The sequence below is a fragment of the Trachurus japonicus genome, chromosome 21 (genome assembly GCF_045865225.1).
Source record: "Trachurus japonicus isolate A0001 chromosome 21, Traja_1.0".
NCBI classification, from domain to species: Eukaryota; Metazoa; Chordata; class Actinopteri; order Carangiformes; family Carangidae; genus Trachurus; species Trachurus japonicus.
The window spans coordinates 8579104-8588639 of record NC_140927.1 but is presented as its reverse complement, the minus strand read 5'-3'; the positions used below and the strand labels follow the sequence as shown (position 1 = coordinate 8588639).

Here is a 9536-nt window from a genome sequence, read left to right as displayed (position 1 = left end):
ACAATTACACTTCTCTCAAACTCAAAATGTAAACTTGGAATATAAATTAAAAAAAAAAAAATGTTCGGAATGTGAAACCAGCGGGGATCGAACTCGCATTCACTACACCGCAGGCGAAAATGCAAACCGCCACACCATGGCGTCTGATTACATTTAATTTTTCAGTTGTGTGTATTTTAGTTCACTACAGTACTGTTGTGAGATGACGTCAATCGGAGGAGAATTCATCCAGCCAATCAGAGGCGGGGAAGGCGGGACTTTCCCGGACTCATCCTACGAAAAAAAATATTGCGTCAGGTAAAACTTTTTTTCAAATCCAGATCACAGTCACTTATTTTAATGTTTTGAGGATTTGCTTCCGCATTTGCTTCTTAACCACAAGTGTGTGTTTGTGTTTGTGCGCTGCAGTAGCTGATAACCTGTTTGCTGTTGTGTTTCCTGCGGCTGCCCTCCACAGACATGGCTGTGTTTGAGAACTGCTCTGTCCTGTTGGAGCTGAGAACTTTGCCCTTCAAGGAGAGGAGGAGGCTGAAGTCCGCAGTCACAGAGAATGGAGGAAACATTTCCTTTTTGGTCAATAAACAGGTGAGTGGGTGTGATTCTTCCCCGAAGTAGGAGGCGTCTCTCACTTCCAGGTTATTCTCACTCTCCAATAAATTTGCAGCTGTGTCATCTAGTGTTACTGTACAATCAACATGGCTGCCATCTCCTGGTGTTCCTCTGCTATGGTCACACACACACTGCAACTCTTCAACTCAATTCAGATTTCTTTCCAGATCTAATTAGATTCATTAAGATGTTCAAATTATCTTTTTGTAGTTCATAGTATTCATATTTGACCTTGATGTGACCTGCATGCACAGAGAAACCAGGAAGTATCAGGGCTACAGACTGCCCTTAAATGGGGGCATTTTGCTCCTAAAATTTGAGAAAGCTTCCATCTACTTGCGCATGTGCAACCAGTAAATTTGCTGTTGTTTTTGTTATTTTGTTTTTTAACACTGGCAAAATGTGTTAGGGGCAGCTCAAAGAATCTGGTATCTGTCACTATTGCAGGTGGCAGCCCAATGTGTGTGAGGATCATGAATGAAACGGAAATGTGAATATTTGCTTTAGTTGATTTATAATATTATTATTATCATATTTTCTGGTTGCACTCTACAATTTTAAGTTAGGGGCCACTGTGCTCCTAGTAATAAAAAAAAAAGAAAGTTAGTCTGGAGCATTGAATGTGGCACAAGCAGCACAGTGTGTACAGAAATAAAGAGGATGAGTCACATGTTAGTATTTAGGCTCCATTTCAAAGCACAAAGTGGAAGCAGATGATGAGTAGGAGAAGGTGTGATATGACCACAAATCTAGGTCCTAAAACTTCACTGTTTACCTCCATTACTGCTGTCTGCCATGTTTGTTTGTGACTCAAAATAATAATAATAAAAAAGTCACAATCAATACGAAAAATTTGACCTGTATACCACACATGAAACTGATTTGAAGATATCAGATTCCACTGTCAGATCTGGGTCAGAGGAGATAAAAATTAGACTTTGGCCTCCTGAATCCCACTTCAACTGATTCCTAACTTCTCATTTCCATAGTGCTCTCTGATAGTGACCAGCGATGTGTCCAGCCTGAGCTCAAACAGGCTACGCGGCATCCAGAAGTACGAGACTCCTGTGGTCGGGGTGAATTACGTGTACAGCTGTCTGGACAGAGGAGTTCTTCTGCCTGTGGATGAATACAAGCTGGAGACTCCACCTCCCTCTGATTTTATTTTTTCACCCACTCCTCCTCTTCCTCCTCCCACAACCAGGCCAGACCCAACTTCATATCAAGGTATTGTATTAACAGGCAGTAACTGTTAAAGATCATAAAAAAAACTCATCAGGTCAAGGGGTCTTTGTCTTAGTCTTTGTCAAAGTTATATTAATTAATCAACACTATTCAATTGATAAAATGTTTGTTCTGCAATAATGAGTTTCACATTCATTGTTGGTTTGGAGTAATTAGAGGAATTTACTAATTAGCAAAACTAGCAGGATCTTGCCGGTTCCAAAACAAAACAGTGGAAGTGCTGCGATGTTATTTAGTGCAAATCAGACGTTAATTAGCTCCTGGAGCTAGAGGCAGGTGAAAGAAAATGTTGTGTAGAAACGTCAGTGATAAATGTTTACATTCACCAGTTCTCACTTTTGAATAAGATCCTTGTTGGATGATAATGCACTGTAGCTGCAGCAGTTAGTTCAATGACTCCTAACATCTATATCTCTAAATGCCTGTTGTTTTTATGGATCAAACTTTGAAAACAGAATTAATTTTGTGTTGTTTTAAAATGTGCAGTCTTTTCACTGTAGGGTTTGTGCAGGTGGAGGAATGTAAAGAGTCAATCATTCCCTGTGTCAGCCAGTTAGACACAATCCTAACAGAGCGAGGTCTCCACCCAGCTCCAGCACAGTGACTCATGATTACACAGTTTACTGATCAATCATCATGAGTTTTACCCCCTTGTCCTCCTCAGCTCTGATATATAGGTTCTTAAAGATGCTGTATATCATGTTTAACAGAACAGGAGTCTGTAGGTCGGATAGAGACTGTGTTTGTTCTACAGGTGTGCGCAGTCTTATACTTTGTCACACATTCAGATCGTCTTTAGTGCTCAGTCAAACCTGCAGCGGTGTTGCACAATGAAGCTTTTTCTTGTTTGAGTGTGCAGCATTGTTTACATGCTGCTCCGGTTTGAATGCACGCCAGCCCCTTGCAGAACCTTTAAGGTGTCTGTTCTCTCCTGTTCACTGTAGCGCCTGAAGCACCGAGGAGCACGGCTGTTGCTGAGCCTCCCACAGTCCAGGCCGAACCCGCGGCCTCTGTCAGTTTATCTCAGAAGGCAGAGCCGCAGGAGAGCAGCGGCAACATCCTGGAAAAGTTCAGGTGTGAAAAGCAGTCGCTCTCATGTTAGCCCAGACATGCACAGATTCAGGCACTGACATTTAAAGGTTCAGTCCTGTCTTTGTTGTTATTGTTCTAAAACATTTCTTTGATATTTTATGCTGTTTTTCTTGTCGTTTTCACAGTTACACTCACTCACTGGAAACCTTTTGCTTTATTTCAGCTCTTATTTCATAAAAATGTTACATGTCTCATTTGAGGAGAATCATGGAGCTCACACAGTTTCTGTTTTTGTTTAGTTGTCAGTTTTACTACTCCCTCCTCCTTTGGTCTTGTAGGGCTATAGAGCAGGGGGTTCAATATTTTTCAGGACAGTGACCCCCAAACTGATGGAGAGATGGAGCAGGGAGCCCCTGCTGTGTATATTGTAATAAAAAAAAATGAAATATTGTCCAACCCAAAATTTTGCAACCCTGCTGCAGTACCTTATAGACCCCCCTGTTGAAGTCCTCTGCTATAGGACCACCCCTACACCCCCACACCCCCATCTCGGGTCGACTGCTCACACTTTGTCACATTTCCAAAAAACACAGATGAAATATGACTCATCTTTGCTGTTTTGTTGTTGTATATTTTGAATCACACAGAGTTCACACGGAGACTGATTCTGATGTTCCATCGTATCCGGACATTTTCAAGTGGCCAAGTATTCAAGGTAAAAGTGCAGCTTTTTTAGCTTGTTACTGTTGTTCTTATCTTGGCAATGGAATTCCTTTTATTAATTAATACACAAATTAATACCATACTAATAATCGTCCTATTAATAATATACAGCGTCTCAAGATAAAGAGCCAGACATGGTGTGTGCTGGAGCTGCAGAGTGTCAAAGCAGAGGGAGGACGACAGTACCGCGTGGTCAGGTACTGGAAGAACGATGTCGGAGCCAAGGTTAGAAATCTTGAGAAATCGTGATTAGAAACAAAGACTAATTTCAGTGTCCGTTGCAAATATTGTTTCAGAGTTTACATATCTGTCATATCACTGTTGGTAGTTTTACATGCTACTTTATCTTTGTGCTGATTGTATGTGTCTGGAATCAGCTGTAACAGTTTTCCTTGGCATGTTGAATTACTGTATGTAGATATCTGTTTTTCATTCATGTCTGATTTTCAATAGCATTTAAGGCATGTTGTAGTTCATTGAAATAGTATAAATCAAGTGTACTATAAAGTGTCTAGTGAAAGGTATACTATAAACATAAACATAATGACCATACAAGCCTACACTCCTCAGACGGTGAAGGACATGCTGGTGTTTCCATCCACGTCAGAGGAAGCTCTGGAGGTGTACCAGGCTCTGACGGACCAAGTCCAGGCTGCAGGTCTGAACCCGAGGAGCAGCATCCCTCCACAGGCCCGAGACCTGGACGTGCGGCTGCTGTAGCCGAGGCCAATGAGCCGATGAGGTGATTTACATGTGCTTGGTTTGGCCCGACAGCTGCTGCTGGAAGAGAGGCTGAACACAGCGAGCTTATCACAGGAGTGTTCGTGGAGATGCTGTGGACCGAGGCCCTGGGCAGCCTTCGCCTCATCCTCACCGTCTCAATCGACAAGCTCAGCCTCAACGATGTAAGGCTTCCTCCACGGGTTGATCGGTAACGTCTCAAACCTGCTCATCATGAATCTCACTGGAGTTGCCCTTGTACTCCGTGTAGGTGACCAGGGCAGAGGGCTTGTTGCTTCAGGCTCAGAAGGTCAGAGAGGACGATTACATCAAAGCGATCTCCCTCTTGGGGGAATTTTACACTCTACTGCCGCACCGGGCGCCTCAGTATAACGCCTCTGCCAAGCTCCTCTCTGAGAAACTGGACCTCTGCCAGGTAACGCTGAACAGATGTACAGCTCACACACACCTACAACTCATGGCACATGTTAGAATCCGCACAACGCTGATCCAATGAAGTGACTGGGTGAAGAAAATCAGATCATCAGAGTTTATTCTCCCACAAACTCAAGAAGCTTCTCATGCTGTCAAGAAATAAAACTGAACTGTGGAGGGCAGTGAGACAGCTGGGTGAACTGCCCATGACCAAAAAGGTGTTACTCTCCATAGTCACAGTTTATCATTTCACATGTGTCACTGTGTGATCAACACCGATAAGTTTAGCTGTTAGATAAGATTCAACTCTGATTTTGTTACATCAACAAATAGTCTGAGTTTGAAATAGTATCAAACTAGAAAAAACATTTCCAAGAATGGAAATGGTGTGAATGCTGGAAGCAATGCTGAATGAGCTGAAGAAATTGTTGAAAGAAAGAAAGAAAGAAAGATTGAAACAAGAGAGAAAAAAGAAAAGGACAGAAAGAAAGAAGGAATCAAACAAACAAAGAAGTAAAAAGACAGAAATGGAGTGAAAGAAAGAAAGAAAGAAAGAAAGAAAGAAAGAAAGAAAGAAAGAAAGAAAGAAAGAAAGAAAGAAATGGAGTAAAAACAAAGGAAGAGAAAAGGAATAGAAAGAAAGAAAGAAACAATCAAACAAACAAAGAAGTAAAAAGACAGAAATGGAGTGAAAGAAAGAAAGAAAGAAAGAAAGAAATGGAGTAAAAACAAAGGAAGAGAAAAGGAGTAGAAAGAAAGAAAGAAAGAAAGAAAGAAATGAGACAGAGGGGTTAAAAAATAGGGAGGGGTATAGATAGATAGATAGATAGATAGATAGATAGATAGATAGATAGATAGATAGATAGATAGATAGATAGATAGATAGATAGATAGATAGATAGATGTTAAAAGCTGCATCCTATGTCCCAGGCTCCACCTGTAATTGTACTACTATTAATAGAGTTGGAAAGACTAAACGTCTGAACTTAAATTCATGAGAAAAATATAAATTGTTGGAGATGTTTACAGAAAGTAAAACTGTTAAGCGCCACAAAACTCCTCTCTCCCTAATGATCTGATTGATTGGCAGCCTGCCCTCAGAAGTTACCATGACGACTACCATGCTTACATTTTACTGTGTGGAACAGTGTTGTGTTTGTGTGTTTGTCTGTTTGTGTATGTGTGTGTGTGTGACTGTGTGTGAGTGTGTGGACATCCTCTGTCTCCTCTTCCTGGTCCGTCCAAATCTCGCGTGATTTGCGCCGGCGTCAGTGCGGTTACTGCGAATCACGCGAGATTTGGACGGACCAGGAAGAGGAGCTTCGAGAAGCTTCCGCTACAAACAAGCTTAAAATATAGACTTATTTAATTTTTTTCGGGACAATTACGCAATTTGGGGCTTCAGCACAAGACGGACATTACATACGAGCATCATGGAGGTATTTGGATGTTTTTTTTGTGTGTGTTTTTTTACGAAGAGCTCTGGTGTCCCTTTGCAACCGTTATATGGACATGCACTGCTACGCCAAGACCCCCTGTAACTCAGAGAAGGGACGGTGGACTCTGAGAATTCTTCCAGCCCTTAGTCAACATGAGGGTGAGTAGATAATGAGCGAAATATCATTCTAGGGTGAACTATCCCTTTAAGCGCCACAAAACTCCTCTCTCCCTAATGATCTGATTGATTACACCTGTGTGGCAGCCTGCCCTCAGAAGTTACCATGGCGACTACCATGCTTACATTTTACTGTGTGGAACAGTGTTGTGTTTGTGTGTTTATCTGTTTGTGTATGTGTGCATGTGTGACTGTGTGTGAGTGTCTGTGTGTGTCTGTCTGTGTGAGTGTGATGCCTGTGTTTGTGCGTGGACATTCTCTGTCAGTCTGGTTTATCATGTGTGTGTGTGGGGCTGTGTTTAAAAACATCTTAACGAGCAGCCAGGCTGCAGCTGCACTGTTCTATTTATAGACTTTGATAACGAGCTGGCCGCTACAGCTGGACCAACTGCACACAGAGCAGAGCAGAGAGATTTGAGCTCGGAGCAGCTTCCCAAAACAGCCCAGAAAAAGAGAACCGTACCTCTTATCAGAATGTGGCCATCTGACCATCTGGGCAAGCAGACCTTCCTGAGCGAGGCAATGTGCATTAAATGTTTGTAGGGCAAAAACTTTTCTCAGGGTCGCAAGGTAGAAAAGGGGGGCATTTCTGCTTTTCTAAAAAAATCAGCTCCTACTTTTCTATTGAAGTGGATGAGCCACTGGAGCGGGTCTAGCTGCACAATTAGGCTCACTGAGACAATTCTGTAAGTCTGTCTGCTGTTTTGAACACATTAAATGAGACACAACAAGTGTGGCTACAAACCGGTGAGGAAATCATGTGTCTAGAGTTTAATTTGTGGCCGTGCTGGCAATTTATCCAGAAAAAATCCTGAATGTTTTTTCGATCCCTCTCACTCTAACGATGATGTCACTCACTCTGACCCAACCCCATACACACTCATTGAAAAGTGTGAAATTTGTCAGAAATCCTCATGTGCTTTTAAAGGATTTATCTCAAAAACGGTACAAGCTATGAAAAAGTTGTACATACAGGATGAATACATTAGAAGTTTGTCTACAGCTCAGAATTTGAATGAAGTCTCTAGCTGAAAGTATGTGGACGCTTTAAAGGCTGAAAGAAGTAAGAAGATTTGAAGAGTTTCAAGACTGTTCCAATGCATTCTCTATGGGGAAAAAAAAAATCAGAAATAGTTGAATATTGCAAAAAGTATGAATAGTTGAAAAGAGAAAAGACATAGCACACCTGTCCCGAAAAGGCTGAACAATTTGATATTTGAATTGTTGAAATAGCACAAAGTATGAAGGACTAGTTACATGACGAAGAAAGGCAGAAAATGGCCGAACCGAATAACAATAGTGTGAATGCTTCCAGCATTCACACTAACTAATGCTGTAATTGACATCAAATGACACTCACTTACATGTTGGACATAAACATAAACATATTAAACACCTATTAGAAGACCGAATGATGTTCCCATCCATAGAGTGCGTTTATTAGTGTATTCACTCAAATCTTTATTAGTGTGAATGTGAAGACATCATCGCTAGAGTGAGAGGGATCGAAAAAACATTCAGGATTGGATAAATTGCCAGCACGGCCACAAATTAAACTCTAGACCAGAGGTCTTCAACAGGGGGTCCGCGACCCCTAGGGGGTCCGCGGAGGTACTGCAGGGGGGTCGCGAAAGTTTTGGTTGAGGGAAAAAAAATATGAAAAAAGATATGGAAGTTGTGAAAAAAAGATCCATTGTGAATATAGGGGTGTTCCCTGCCGCTGAACATCTGATTTTTTACATAAAAGTCCTTTGTTTTCCTATAATATAGGTGTCAGGCGAGACTTTGTATTGTATCTGATACAAACACGGCGCACCGTCTCTCTCTCACTCTCTCTCGCTCACTCCCCCCTCTAAAATCAGCCCGATGGCGGGCGCGCGCGCGCACACACACCACTGGTGCTGTGATACTCGGTCCCTGAACCGTCGGCTACACAACACAACGATGGGACTTTATGTTTTCATTCTCCATACACACTCGTTAATTCACAGCACACACTCATACAACGGTGACATTTACGCGCGCCGCCACGTCTGCTCATAGCGCAGCAACAATGAAGCAGCGTGACCGTGCCCGTGCCCGTGCCCGTGCCCGTGACCACGGTGCTGACGATTGGGGGTGAGTCGCGAGCGTCATATGTCTTGGTAGAGCACGGCCGCTGCAGCGACCCTCAGACAGTCCCATCGCTGCGTGTCATTTATATTTTCTTTTTTTTTTAAGCATCATTGAAAAATCTCACATTCATCAAAGTCTCAACCTCTCATCGCACAACTCCAGTGTAGTGTAGTGGTTAAGGTGGCTGCTTGCCAACCTCAAGGTCACTGGTTCGAATCCAAGGGGAGCACTCTTGTTATGTGATGTTGAATTCTGCTCCCCTCCCCCACCCTCAATTGGTTACAGGTGTTCGTTAAGAGACGCATTAATTGCTACTGCCACCGTTTGCAGCACATCATCACATTACAATGGCAACATGCTTATGTCTGTGCTCTCTGTGACAAAGCGGCAGAGTAAAGGTTTAGTGATCATGAGGTTGTGGATTCGATTCCTGGTTCAAATCTTGCCTCAACAACAATTATAGTGAATTATTTTTCCAGTCGTCCTCTGTTGACTTCTGATAACTTGCTTCATGTTGAAACTGCTGCTCTCAGCCTGAAATTCACAGAAATTTTCATTGTAAGTCATTCAAGCTTGACTCTCAAGCTTTCTTGGTGTTGACACAGTGTGTTTCCAGCAGGTGCAGCTTTGGGCTCGTTAACTTCAGAGTGAGACAGAGTGCAGCTCATCAACAGACAACAGTCTCTGTAATTGTGTGTATACTGTGGCTTTGAGGCAGAGTGGAAGTCTACTGACCATGAGGTTGTGGGTTTGATTCCTACCTCGGTCAAACATTTGTATGGTTTGCACTGTTTGCTAATTCTGCAACAGCGTTCAGCTGCTTTCAGCATTCACACCATTTCCATTCTTGGAAATACTTTTTCTAGTTAGTGTGAACAGCATTCACACTATTGTTCTTCTGTTTGGCCATTCATTCATACTTTGTGCTATTTCAACAATTCTCACATCAAAATGTTCAGCCTTTTCGGGACAGGTGTGCTATGACTTTTCTCTTTTCAACTATTCATACTTTTTGCAATATTCAACTATTTCAGATTTTTTT

At 42.3% G+C, this 9536-nt stretch overlaps 1 pseudogene across 1 annotated transcript in view; it reads left to right on the top strand.

Annotated features, from left to right (window-relative positions):
• Positions 1-458: 458 nt before the first annotated feature.
• The window catches only part of LOC146964738 (protein mono-ADP-ribosyltransferase PARP4-like), a 103892-nt pseudogene continuing 94814 nt past the window's right edge, over positions 459-9536 (top strand). The window contains exons 1-7 of the transcript XR_015034573.1: positions 459-585; positions 1599-1836; positions 2799-2928; positions 3534-3609; positions 3721-3834; positions 4180-4514; positions 4601-4765. The product of XR_015034573.1 is annotated as a protein mono-ADP-ribosyltransferase PARP4-like (transcript). The remainder of the gene's footprint in view (positions 586-1598; positions 1837-2798; positions 2929-3533; positions 3610-3720; positions 3835-4179; positions 4515-4600; positions 4766-9536) is intronic.